This window comes from Dendrobates tinctorius, unplaced genomic scaffold, assembly GCF_039654945.1.
Source record: "Dendrobates tinctorius isolate UK_male_01 unplaced genomic scaffold, ASM3965494v1 ptg000104l, whole genome shotgun sequence".
NCBI classification, from domain to species: Eukaryota; Metazoa; Chordata; class Amphibia; order Anura; family Dendrobatidae; genus Dendrobates; species Dendrobates tinctorius.
Genome location: NW_027361772.1, coordinates 15,184,420 through 15,199,355, shown reverse-complemented (window position 1 = coordinate 15,199,355; position 14,936 = coordinate 15,184,420). Strand labels below are relative to the sequence as shown.

At 42.4% G+C, this 14,936-nt stretch overlaps 1 long non-coding RNA gene across 1 annotated transcript; it reads left to right on the top strand.

Annotated features, from left to right (window-relative positions):
- Positions 1-5,981: 5,981 nt before the first annotated feature.
- Positions 5,982-13,310, top strand: LOC141100369 (uncharacterized). The gene is made up of 3 exons (XR_012234682.1): positions 5,982-6,265; positions 7,600-7,685; positions 9,485-13,310. It is a non-coding gene; the product is annotated as an uncharacterized lncRNA (long non-coding RNA).
- Positions 13,311-14,936: the final 1,626 nt, after the last annotated feature.

The window sequence follows — 14,936 nt, the reverse complement described above, 5'->3', positions numbered from 1 at the left end:
AATAAACAGATATTGCATTTCACACAGATTTTGTGTGTGTGTTTTTAACTCTTTATGAACCGTTCTATTAATGAGGGTATCTGGCTGACACCAGCCAGTATGTAAAGATATTATGGTCGTCAATGGAGATTGAAATAGAAGAGGGTAAACAAGGAAATGACATCACAATTCTTTTTTTTTAATAATATATCTTTATTTAGCTTACAAATCCGCATACAAATCCGCATAAAAAATGCATCAATTCCGGGCGGATTTTCAACTGCGTTTTCTGCCAAGAGAGGAAGGATCTGCACAGAATTTTACAACAGCAAATCTGCAACGTGCGCACATAGCCAAATAGAAACATGTCACCACTCCTGGATTTATCATCCACTCCTGGTTTGGGCATACAAATACTGATGTAACATACTGACCAAATGTTGAATGTGTGAAAGTGGGCTTACATGAACTGACGCAAATCCTTAAAAAAAACAGTGAAATTCCAGGTTGTCAGGTAGCAAAACACGAAAAATGCCAAGGGAAGCGAGTACGATCGCAAGCCACTGTACGTATAAAACAAAACAAAATGTGAATCACTGGGATATTTTGAAGCATTCTAGACTTGTTACCTCATAAAGTGACTCGTCAGAACTGTAAAATAAGGCTCGATCATTATCATACAAACTGGCTCAGTCGTTAAGAGGTTAAGGAAAATGCATGAAATGCGCAGCTCCTGAGAGTAATCTGTGAAATGCAGACGATATGATGCTATAGTTAGAAATGGATGTACTGTGCACCCTGGCGATGCGCGGGCCCGAGTCATCCAGCTGGACAGTCAGTGGGAAATGAGTTACCGTATATACTTGTGTATAAGCCGAGTTTTTCAGCACTGCTGAAAACGCCCCCCTCGGCTTATACACAAGTCAATTGTCCCAGAAAGCCGGCGGGGGAGGGGTTAACGGTGGAGCAGCAGGTCACAGAGGCAGGAGCCGACAGGGTAGGGGGAGTCGAGGAGCTGCGGGTCACAGAGGCAGGAGTCAGCAGGGGAGGGGGTGTGGTGGAGCTGCGGGTCACAGTGGCAGGAGGGGGAGCGGCGGAGAAGCGGGTCACGTAGGCAGGAGCCAGCAGCTGTGACTGAAACCTGTGCCGCTGCTGTAATAGCACACGGTGCCAGCTGCAGTTGCCGACTTCCTCCGCTCCCTTGCTGCATCTCGTTCCTTCCGGCGCCAGCAGTTCTTCTTGCAGAGCTATCACATGGCCCCGCTCATTAAGGTAATGAATATGGATGTCTCTTCACTCCCATAAGCGTGGAGCGCATATTCATTATCTTAATGAGTGGGGCCATGTTACCACTCGGCAGGAAGAGATGCTGGCGCCGAAACGAGATACACTGCCAGCGAGGGCACGCAGGCAGGTAAATAAAATGTTGTTTGTTTGTTTTTTAACAGGAATCATACATACAAGGATAAGGGGATAAGAATACAATGACAGCGACGGGGGAGCCATACATACAATGACAGCGACGGGGGAGCCATGCATACAATGACAGCGACGGGGGAGCCATGCATACAATGACAGCGACGGGGGAGCCATGCATACAATGACAGCGACGGGGGAGCCATACATACAATGACAGCGACGGGGGAGCCATACATACAATGACAGCGACGGGGGAGCCATACATACAATGACAGCGATGGGGGAGCCATGCATACAATGACAGCGACGGGGGAGCCATGCATACAATGACAGCAACGGGGGAACCATACATACAATGACAGTGATGGGGGAGCCATACATACAATGACAGCGATGGGGGAGCCATGCATACAATGACAGCGACGGGGGAGCCATGCATACAATGACAGCGACGGGGGAGCCATACATACAATGACAGCGACGGGGGAGCCATACATCCAATGACAGCGACGGGGGAGCCATACATACAATGACAGCGATGGGGGAGCCATGCATACAATGACAGCGATGGGGGAGCCATGCATACAATGACAGCGACGGGGGAGCCATACATACAATGACAGCGACGGGGGAGCCATGCATACAATGACAGCGACGGGGGAGCCATACATACAATGACAGCGATGGGGGAGCTATGCATACAAGGAAGGAGTATATGGAGCCAAGCATACCAGGGTAGTGACAAGTGAGCCATGCATACCAAGATGGGGGGGAGCCATGTATTCAATGACAGGGACGGGGGAGCCATACATACAATGACAGCAACGGGGGAACCATACGTACAATAACAGCGATGGGGGAGCCATGCATACAAGGATGGAGTATAAGGAGCCATGCATACCAGGACAGTGACAGGAGAGCCATCCATACCAGGATGGAGGGAGCCATGTATTCAATGACAGGGACGGGGGAGCCATGCATACAAGGACGGATAGATGAATGTCACTCTCATCAGAACATTGTATGGGAAATGCATTAATATCCAAGGTATAAAAAATAAATATAAATATATATATATATGTTTATATTGTACGGAATCTATTATGAAGAAGTGAAGATTGTGTGGAGGCAGACAGACAGGCGCTCCAAGACACCGCCAATATTAGTATTCAGGGTTTCTAAAGAGTTAGTTGGGCCCATTCCTATAGTTCCTGAAAAATTCAGTAAAGAAGTTAAAAAGAAGCCCAATTATATATACAGTGGGGAAAAAAAGTATTTAGTCAGCCACCAATTGTGTAAGTTCTCCCACTTAAAAAGTTTAGAGAGGCCTGTAATTGACATCATAGGTAGACCACAACTATGAGAGTCAAAATGAGAAAACAAATCCTGATAATTGATAATCTCCCTCGATCTGGGGCTCCATGCAAGATCTCACCTCGTGGGGTTAAAATGATCACAAGAACGGTGAGCAAAAATCCCTGAACCACACAGGAGGACCTAGTGAATGACCTGCATAGAGCTGGGACCACCATAACAAAGACTACCATCAGTAACAAACTGAGCTGCCAGGTACTCACATCCTGCAGTGCCAGACATGTCCCCCTGCTTAATCCAGCACATGTCCGGGCCCATCTGAAGCTTACTAGCGAACATTTGGATTATCCAGAAGAGTATTGGGAGAATGTCATATGGTCTGATGAAACCAAAATAGAACTGTTTGGTTGAAACAAAACTTGTCGTGTTTGGAGGAGACAGAATGCTGAGTTGCATCCAAAGAACACTATACCTACTGTGAAGCATGGGAATGGTAACATCATGCTTTGGGGCAGTTTCTCTGCAAAGGGACCAGGGCAACTGATCCGTGTACATGAAAGAAGGAATGGGGCCATGTATTGTGAGATTTTGAGTGCAAACCTCCTTCCATCAGCAATGGCATTGAAGATGAAGCATGGATGAGTCTTTCAGCATGATAATGATCAAAAGAACACCGCCAGGGCAACGAAGGCGTGGCTTCATAAGAAGCATATGAAGGTCCTGGAGTGACCTAGTCCGTCTCCAGATCTCAACCCAATAGAAAATCTTTGGAGGGATTTGAAAATCCGTGTTGGCCAGCGACAGGCCCAAAACATCCCTGCTCTAGAGGAGATCTGCATGGAGGAATGGGCCGACATACCAACAACAGTGTGTGCCAACCTTGTGAAGACTTACAGAAAACGTTTGACCTCTGTCATTGCCAACAAAGGATATATAACAAAATATTGAGATGAACTTTTGTTAATGTGAAATACTTATTTTCCAGCATAATTGGAAAAATAAATCTTGCAAAATCAGACAGGATGATTTTCTTGGTTTGTTTTCTCATTTTGACTCTCATAGTTGTGGTCTACCTATGATGTCAATTACAGGTCTGTCATCTTTTTAAGTTGGAGAACTTGCATGATAGGTGGCTGACTAAATACTTTTTATCCTCACTGTATCTAAGATCCAGGATTGTTCCAAGGAAATATATATACATATATAATTGAATGTTCCCGCTGGGAAGAACATAAACCGGTAAACCCATTGCTCTTAAGGTCCAGGTATAGAGAATATAGTATGCAATATTCAGTATGACCCAGAATCCAGAGAAATGAAGATTGGATGAAGACAGGCCTAAAGGTATTCCAAGAACATCGCCAATATGATGTTCAGTATTCAGTATGTCCTAGACTCCAGGGAATTGAAGATTGGATGAAACCAGGCCGACAGGTATTCCAGTGACGTCGCCAATGTCGATATGCCGGGTTTCTATAAGGTAAGTTGGGTTCATTCCTACAATTTGTAATATACATTAGATGTAAGATATCCTTTAAGAATGGAAGAAAAGTCAATTTTCAAGGAAAGAGGACCCCAGTGTCCTTCATGGGATCTCCTCTGTCATATTCCTTATAGAATTTCCCTGTAGATAAAAAATGAGTATGTAATTGATGTAGTACATAGAAGCTCCAATCAAACTAGGAATCCTGAGAAGAGGATTACAGAAAATTTCAGATGCCCTACAGAAAATTAACTTGTCTGATCACGCACTCTCCCCAGATGAAGTTTCGGTTATAAGGAGGGGGACAGCGTTGGACTGGCCCACCGGAGAATTCTCCGGTGGGCCCTGGCATCTTGTGGGCCCTGGCACCTGCTGGCATACAGGGCCAGCAGTTGCCTAGGGCCCCCCCGCTGCTCCAGGGGCCCCAGCCAGTGGTGTGTCGCACACCATGCAGCTGCTATGGGGGCCCGTGCCAGCGGTGCAGCAGCGGGTGTCAGGAGGCAGGAGCCACTGTGCCCGCTACTAAAGAGAAATGAATATTCACTGCGAAGCAATAAAAAATGAAAAGAGAAAAATAATTATTTATAGCGGAAAAGTTTATATCCTTCCCCTTTTCCATTAAAATTGTAACACAAAGAAGGAAAAGTCGAGGAATTATGCAAATAACAGAATAGATAGACATGAAAAAATTGAAACATCTCCAAAACATTTTGATTTAATCAGTATGGAATATGAGCACCACACGCAGAAATCCCTGCACTTACAGCCTTTGCTGCTGTCAATGAAGTTACCGTATTAGGAATGTTCTCCTGAATGTATATGGGCAGCAAAACATCAACATCCTCTGTTGGCAGCTCCTTTTGCAATTGACAAATGATGATGTCCCAGATGTGCTCGATGGGAAAACAAGTCCGGAGACGCTGCAGGCCATGGTAGCACGTTTAGGCCACACAGACTGCCCACAGTAGCTTGCGCAACTTGTGTTGAAAAACGGGTCCTGTGATATTTTGGAAAAATGTTTGAACCACTGGTTCCACGAGAAAATCAATGTAATGCTGAGTTATTAATCTGGAATGAAGAGTACAAATGGAGCGCCCCCAGGGCTATGGGGTTTACTCAGTACCGGGCCGGTGTCTTAAAGGGATGTGTCACGGCCTAAGTGAGCCCTGAGTGTCCATTGAAAATAAGAAGTGATGAAGAAATAAAGTCCATGTGTAGATAAGTTCGTGACACCACCTGTGGTTTCTGGTCAGAGGTGACCAGCGCTGCAGTGCAGATCCTCTGGGACTAATGGTGTGATGCAGCAGAGTTGGAATAGCTCTCCACAGGCAGAGCTTTTGTCCCAGGGCAGTGGTGATGGAAAATATGTTGTAACCCTTAGAAACCAATTAGATTCCAGCTGCTATTTGGCTTTTGTCGCCCTTAACCTGGAGCTGTAACCCATAGCAACCAATTAGATTCCATGTGCTATTTCTTTTTTTTTGTTGCCCATAAACCTGGAGCTGTAACCTATAGCAACCAATTAAATTCCAGCTGCTATTTGTTTTTTGTCGTCCATAATCCCAGAACTGTAACCCTTAGAAACCAATTAGATTCCAGCTGCTATTTGGCTTCTGTCGCCCTTAACCTGGAGCTGTAACCCATAGCAACCCATTAGATTCCAGCTGCTGTTTGGTTTTCGGTTATATAATCATGTCCTATAGCACATCCCGGGGTTTAGAGGCAGATTTGTATTGTTATTTAGAGGATGGTTATGATTTATGGGAACGTTTGGGGTTTGCAGGAAAAAAAATGTTTATAGCGAAACCGCGCGCAGGTCCTCTGCGTCGTCGCGAGGCTCAGACATTCATTATTAGCTGCTGCTAGATGTTTAAAATGTATTTTTCTCTTTTCCACTTATCGCAGTAGCCTTGAGGTGAGGTGCGTTACCAAAGCAACCACAATAATGAACGTTCCTCCTCTCGCTGCCTCTGTATCTTCCTAGCAGAAGCCGAGCTGTATACAGATGCTGCCTGGGATGCTACAGAATTTCACTCCTGCCTTCGACCCATCGGCTCGTCACTTTTGCAGGTAATTTATACGTAATCTGAAATTTTTTTTTCTTTATGCACAGCCAATATAGCCGCCCTTATATATAGAGCCCAGCAATGTGTTATACTGGCGGACAAGAGGTCCACATTACATCGGCTCTCCCTAGAGCTCTATTATTTGTATTTGCCTATTGTTCTCTGATATCAGCCATTTTTAGCTGGGGAGAGACTGACTATGCTGCTTGTCAATAATACAGGTGACGGGCAGTGCAGACTAATCCTCGCTGTGAGATTTGGTATATTTATCCATCCATTTTGTATTATTGAGGTTAACACGGGGCAGAATCCGCTGCACATTTATCTGTCAAAATTCCCCACACATAAATCATGCTGCACCTAAGCCTGTGTGCACACTTTGCGTTTTTATTTCCGCACCAAATACGTGTCGGGGATTTAAAATCCATAGTTTACCAATTAATGCTGCTGATTTTACAGTGCTTTTCACCTTTTCCAAAAAGGCATTTCAGCAATAAAACCCCACAATCCACGCCTTTTGTTGTAACAGATGTCACTGCAGGATTTCCAGTGCAACAAATCTGCAGCGTCTCAGTCTCACATGATCGACCCTATAGGTTCCATCCTCATAAGACATTTCCATTGCAATTATTCATAGCAGAGATAAAATAGCAGAGCAGTCTGCTGTATACCTGACCTGTGTGAATATACCCTTAAACAGGACCTGTCAAATGCCATAAATAGAGCATTGGTTTTCTTTTGTTCATGCATCTCTCTGTTCCTGGGATATGATCCTTTTTTACCTGTATGTAATTATTGTCTTTTTCTCTAAATGAGCGTGGTTCAAGAGAAACACCAATAGAGAAAAGTTGAAGGTACGCCCATTTGGCTAAATAGAAGACATACAAGCAGGGTAGAGGCCTGCAGAAATAGCGGTCTAGTCTGAGGTCTGTTGGGTCTCCTGGTCTGACTATGTAGACTGGAAGTCGCCTTGCTACACTTGTAAGGAGAGCTTTAAACTAGAACAATGTGGGAAGGGAAGAAAAGGCCAGAAAAAGCCATACACCTGACAAATGCTATTGAGAACTCTGCTATTAGAAGTGGAAAGGAAGAACAAAGACAAAAGAATCTAAGTAATAAAAATATTGGAGAAAGAGAAAACAATCACAAACTAAAATGTTTCTATACTAATGCACAAAGCATGGGCAACAAACAAGGAGAATTGGAACTACTAACACAGGACAAGAAATATGATGTCATTGGAATCACGGAAACTTGGTGGGACGATGCACATGATTGGAATACAAGGATAGAATCAAAACAGAAAACGGTAAATGTTTTTTTTTCTTTTTTTTTCAGGCGCCAGTTTAGACTAAATGACTACAGATGGAGAAGGTGAAAGGATGAAGCTGATGGATTGCAAATAAGGAAGGAAGCATGCTGAGGTTGGTGGTGTCTATTCAATGTGTATGTTTCCACTTTGGTTATAATGCTGTATGGTCAACATTATTTCATCTCTTCAGTGTCAGGGGTTGTAAACTTCTTGATTATAAAGAAAGAGGGGGGGGACTGGAGGGCACCGCCAAATGATAAAGGGATCGCCTGTTTACATGCTAAGAGAAATATGTGGCAAGAAAGAGGAAAAGTAGCATGCAAACAACAGGGATCTCCATGCAGTTGCAGGGACTTGAACATATTATTCGAGCACACCGAAGACACTCGGTTAGCACCTGAGCATGCTGAGATAACACCTTATCCCAGCACGCTAGCTCATCACTATTAAGTAACTATTGCTTTTGGGGAAAGTGGTCTTCTCAGGATTCAAACTCGCAACCTCTAGCATGGCAGACAATGTTTAGTGAGACACAGGCTGCGCTGCTGAAATGTTTCTCTGCTTAAAAGTCTAAATTGTATATTTCATCTTTACTGACATTTTGTACCAGTACATTGAGATACATGTTAGGCATCGGGTTCCTGCCTCTGCAGAGGAGGGAACTCGAGCCTTGCCTTCTGCAGTCTCCCATTCCTCTCCAGGCAGAGAGGAGACTGCTCAGCAGAGACGTCGGTCCCAGCGCCTTGCCCAGGATAATGCTAGGTGTCTGGTTGCTCCTTCTGGCTCTACTATTGTACCATGCGTGAGTCAGCAGCAGCAAGTCCTGCTTTTCCCCTACTGAGCATGCCCGTGGGATGACCTCTCATTGGAGGTCAGAGGTCACATGCTCAGGTCCTATTGCCGCTCCAATTGGACCTTCAGGAAGGTCCCGGAAGGCTGCAGCTATGAAAGGTTCGCATGGCCCCCTGGCCATGCACTAATATAGAGACTTGTTGCTAAAGTTGTGTGTATGATGATGGATGTCTGAGACTGGTGAATGACTCATTATGATTTCCCTCCCTTTGATACGCATGTCTGTAGGGTTTAGGGTTTTAGAGTCAGCACAGAGTACGCGCAGATAGTGCGGTCAGCAACTGTCTGCTGCACCCTGTGATTGTTAACGGGGTACAGCGTTCCTTAACGGTCAACCCTTGGCATCGCAGCAGTGGTACCGTGCGCGAGTGGGTCTAGAGGGGTGCTGACCCCGTGTGTTGGGGCAGCGTCCTGTGACGTCACACTCGCGCTCTCCTACCCGTAGTCTCTGTGAAGTAACAGAATCTGCGTTAGTACACACCGGGTGACTTTAACCCGCGTGAGTTTGGCCATAGACTTTCCGTTATTGTCTAGCAGCAGTTTATACCTCTGCACGGTGGACCCCAGACTGCTAACGCACCTAGTCTCTATGTTTATTTAATTAGGTGCGTTCCAGTCCCTAACAATACATCTCTATATTTTAGCATTTTAGGGGTAAAAATAAAACTGATTTTTTTTTTCTTACTATAAAATTAATCTAAAAAAATAATGAAAAACAAATTACAACCATCACTTTATAATACACCTTTTAAAAATAAATGTCACAAATCCTCAAATAACACAGACATATTTGGTGTCCCTGCAATTGTAACCCTTAGTACAATACAGGGATCAGATTATTTATGGTGATCTGCAAATTTTTTTTTTCTTCATTAAAGCAATAAAAAGGTGGCGCATGGCGTAAAAAGTGGAAAACCAGATCTGAACAGAAGTGTTTTATTTTCATGCAACACTTTGATAAATGTGGCACAAATAATGGCAACGTAGCCACAAGGAAAACTGACGTTAAAATCTGTAGTCATCTTGCTAAGTCTTTCCCCCTTGTTTCTGTCTTCCCAGGACTCATCATTAACGAGCGATGAATTTCCGCTTCTGAGCCTTATCAGCAAAATGAATTTTCTTCCAATGAATCATGTGACCAGGAATAACGTCACCCTCCTGCAGATGGACGATGCCGAAGACTCTGAACTGTGGGAGCCTCAAACCGTGATTGTCGTGGTCATCTTCGGACTTGTGTGCGTCCTCCACCTGACGGCATTCCTGTACACGGTTTGCCTGCAGAGTTACGTAAATGGTGGCGCTCAGACCTTTCCTCACCCCTTCCACTACAGGCGACAAGACAAGGACAAGAACGTGTTTTATGGGCTTATATCTCCCATATTCATTGACCATGAAAACTCTCAAAAAAAGGAGAGAATCCCAATAATGCTTGATATCTGACACCAAAATCCACTTCTTGGTCCCAATATCTGAACTTTTGGAAAGAAGACAATTCCCAACCAAAATTATTGGATCACACTTTGATCAGAGATTGATCAGACTGAGATTTGCATAATTGATCTGATTCTCTCCGATGAGTGAATACACTGTCGTGTGACCCTAGCCTTAGAAATAGCACCAAGGAAGTGGATGGGATTCTACAAATTTCCAATGTGGATAGGGAAGAAAACATCTATAGTCTCATGTAGGGCAGAAAAAAAACAGGCTGCAGAAAGGGAGGAACGTACATGAAGAGGAAAAAAGTGCAGGAATAAACCTGTGCTGACATACATGAGCTAATGAAGACAGCAACACCCTGGATACACACAAAACTCATATCCAGCCTATATTACTGGGAGAGACACTCCAACATGAATACAATCTAAAAATTGGATCAATCTACAAACTGCATATCACGAGGTCTTAAAATGGATTCATATTGCAGACAAATGTATTGCAATTTATTACCTAAAGGTTACCACTAACGTAATCATTTCTTGCATGTCAAATGTGTCCCTAGCCATTAAAGTAATGACTAAGTATTTGGATACCTGGCCCCCAGTAAGAAGCTATAATCTGAGGAGGAACTTGGCAGCAAGTGTTTAATTCCAATGCAGCGTCATCATATCAATGGGCTGCCATCATAATGCCAGGTCCTCCAGAGCATCCACTCTGGCTGATGCGGGTCCACGGGGAACACTCGTTCCACAATAACCTAAAATGACATATTAGGGATTTTAATGATTGATTTTCTAAACCTGACAACCACTTGAAGGCTAAAAATTTTCAGCCTGATTGGCCCAACCCAAATATGAGATCAGTGCTCAATCCTGGGGCATATTTGGACTGACATTTAAGGTCTCCCCCACACGAGTTTCTTTGATTTTTTTGCAGAATTTAGTGTTTTGCTGCCAATCGCTTATTTTGTAGCATTATTTACATACATTTTTCCAGGTTTTATGAAGAAAAATGGCAGACAAAAACATACCCAAAACAGGTTGTGTTCAGGTAAAAATGCAAAAAACCAAGGCAGTGTTGTATATTGTAAAATAGTAAAAGGGCACCGGTTTTGCAGCATGTTTTGCAGACAGATGTTGGTGGTCAGTTAATAGGAAAATATGAAACCTTACAAATAGTGCATGGGGTTTTTTTTTACCAACAATTTAGACTTTTTTTTGCACATTAGTATGGGCTTCTTTTTAGGGATAAAAAAAAAACCCAAGAAAAAACAAAAATAATATGAAAGAGGAATAACCTCTCCATTGCAGATGTCAAACAATACTGGGCTGTGGTGAAGGAAAAACTTATATTCTTTTTGGCATGATCAAATCAAGCAAATAGATCAAAAGATATTCGACCTTGTCATTTTTTATTGAGGAAAATGAATCAATATGTCTGTGAATGGCAAAATTATGTGACCCCCTTGTGCACAAATATCTGCATATTAACAGTTCCGGTGATTGTTGATTAGTGCCGCCCATCGGGTTTGAGGAATTTTAGCCCATTCCTCAGAACAAAACAGCTTCAACTCTGTTATGTTAGTGGGTTTTCGCCCATGAACTGTTTTTCTTCAGGTCCTTCCACATCATTTTTATAGGATTAAGGTCAGGACTTTGCCAAAAGTTTAATTTTATTCCTCTGTAACCATTTGTGGTAGAACAATTTAGGTTCTTTCCCTCGTTCTCCTCCAGAATGACTCACTCTTTTGAGATATAGGTCATGAACAGATGTCCTGACATTTTCCTTTACAACATAATGATGCAAATCAGAACTCAGTATTCCATCGATAGCAGCTGTCCTGGCTGACATGCAACAAAACAAGCCCTAATCGTAATATTACCACCACTGTGCTTCACAGATAGTATGATGTTTTTTTGCTGTAATGCAAGAGTTTTCTTTCTCCAAATGTAACACTTCTCTTTTAAACTAAAAAAAAAAACTATTTTGGTCTCATCAGTCTTCAAAGCATTGTTTGAATAGTGTTTTGGCTTGTCCAAGTGATCTTTAGCAAACTGAAGACAGTTTCCAAATGATGGACTTATAAACATTAACAATAGCTAATATGAAACAGGCCTTTAGTTGCTTGGAAGTTACCTTGGGTTCCTTTGTGACCTCACAGACTTTAAGACACCATGCTTTTGTGACCTTTGTTGGTTGAGAACTCATGGGACGTGTAATAATGAATTTCCACCATTTGTGCACAATCTGTCTGAATGTGGATTGGTGGAATCCAATCTTCTTTGTTTGTGCTATAATACACTACCACAAACTTGCTAGGAAGATCATATTTTTATAGCTCCCTGATGTTTAAATAAAATAGGTAGCCCATGCACATCTGATTGATATCTCATTGACTGAAGACGCTACTCTAATATCACCTTCATATTATCTGCTAATCCTGAAGATTCACGTACTTTTGCCATTCATAGACATGTGAGATTGGATAAATTTATTAAAAAATGACAAAATCTAATAAATGTTTTTTAATTATTTGTTTGGTTCTCTTTATCTACTTTTAAGACTTGTGTAAAAATTGTATGTAGTTTTAAGTCAAATACATGCAGAAACAAGGAAAATGATGAAGGGGCACAACCTTTCAATCACCACTGTACTTCAATACCTTATTTTGGATTCCTCTCTTCCAAACACCAAGCAAAATTTCTTATCTTAACTGCCTAATTTATCATCCTTTCTAAGCTGCTTTGAGCTGCTGCTCTAATAGGAATCCACATTCTAACACCATTTGCAAACACATTCCCTGCGTGAGCTTTTCTGCTCCCATCCTCCATGTTCAGAAAGGGAAATATGTGTAAAAAGTGTTTATCATGGATCCTGGCAAGAGCAGAAGTTCAAAATAGCTTCTAACGGAGGAAGAATTAGTCAGTTAAAACAACACTTATGTGATGTTTGAGAAAGAAAGAACCAAAATAAAGTAATGAAGTGTATTACAAAATTTCTTAACTTTGCAATGCCTGAAGCATGGTGGCTCAGTGGTTAGCACTGTTGCTCTGTAGCGCTGGGGTAAAATCCCACCAAAGGACAAGGAGTTTGTATGTTCTCCTCGTGTTTACTTGGATTTCCTCCTACATGCCAAAGCCATATTGATAGGGACTTACATTATTGTCCCCATTGGGGCTCACAGTCTATGTGGAATTGATGGCACTATATGAGTGAGTATAACAGACGATGTTTTCTTAGCCTATGGCAGCCAATATAAAATGGGAAAACTTTTTTCCCTTTATTATTAAAGGTCACTCAGTTCCTATAGATCTCTTGATTCTACTGTATGTTGACATGCCAAATGACTATTGAACTTGAATCTCCGCTCTCTTGTTCTCTTCTTCCCTTTCTTTCTGTGTGGTTTGTACAAAATATAATTAAAAAAATCATTGTTTTTAAAAAATAATCACGTCCCTTTTTAAAAGCCTGAAATGAACCAAGAAAAAAAAAAAACCATGGACGAAGGAAGCGTCAAGATATTCGAACCTAAAACAGGTGTTGGTACCAGAGAGACGTATAAAGCCGCAGTCAGACACATATTTATATCATGGATTCTCTACTAACAATTTAGAGAAAAGTACAGTAAGGAATGGAGCTTTATAAGACATTTTTCATATTTGGCTGAAAATATCACTGCTAGTTTCTGGTCCACAATATGCCCAAAATGTAAAAATTTGGAGAAAAGCTGTGTACTGCAAATCGACAGCAGTATGTACACATTCTGCATGCAAAGCCCGTGTGAGGGCTTGATTTTTGCCGGACGAGTTGTACTTTTGAATGACACCATTTATTCTACCATATATAGTGTACTGGTGGAAAAAAAATTCCAAAAAAAGTGCAATATCACAATTGTTTTTTGGAGTTTATATTTACCATCTTTACTTTCTGGTATAACCAACCTGCCATTATGATTCTCCAGCAGAAGATTGGTGAGCGCAGCACTCGGCTTATCTTCCAACTCCTATTGGAAGGAATAGCAAAGCTGTGAGCATGATTGACCTCCGCTCCATTCAGCTGGGGCTAATCAGAGCCACGGTTCTGGAGAGTGATGAGGACAGAGCGCTCGGACACTTGGTGGTCAGAAGGTTAGCCTCTACTGTGGTTTTATGGGGGCTAGTAATCATCCTTCTGGTTTGTCCCACACCTGAATGTTCTTTGATGGTTCAAAACCTGCAAGGTCAAAATAAGCAGCGTGTGGATGAGACCCCAGAAATCTATTCTATTATTTCTAAACATTGCTTTTCGGCGATTACATTGTATCCCCGTTCATACCCCACCCACTCACACAAATGATACACCATCTGAAAGGTAAACTTGCCCCCTTCAGCAACAAAATAGCCAAACAAACCACACATCCAAGATTTGATTACAAAATACAGTTTAAATATTAATTTTCATCAACCTGCAGTAAGGAAAAATGACCTGCAGGTGGCACCACAGTACTCCAAAGCACACTACCAACACATTCGTAAACATGCACTGCTTTTTAGCTGATTATTTCGCCCCACACACACACACACACGATACACCACTTGAACGGTAAACTTGCTCCCTTCAGCAAGAAAACAGCCAAACAAACCACACATTCACGATTTTATCACTAAATACAGTTTGAACATTCATTTTCATAAACCTGCAGAAAGACACAATGACCTGCAGGTTGCACCTCAACAGGCATACATATTTTGGCCTCTACTTATCAAAACAATTTATTGTATTACCAATCTACATATATAAATACCTGTCTGTGTTCATCAGCTCATGAAACACATTTACATTTGACCAGCTTGCTTTTTCTGAAATTGCCTGCGCCCCCGATGACCAATGTGCGAAAATTTTGCACGTGCCAAGCTAGTCATTCATATTGCTGGTACTGGAAAAGCGTGGGAACAAGCCCTTACTCTGTTCTCACCACTGCAATGGCTTTGTCTTTTCAGACAGATCCCAAAGGCTGGTATCTCATGCACATGAAGCCATTAAGGCAGTGCAAAACTTTCCATTTGATGGAGGCGGTATAGAGGTATTATGACGG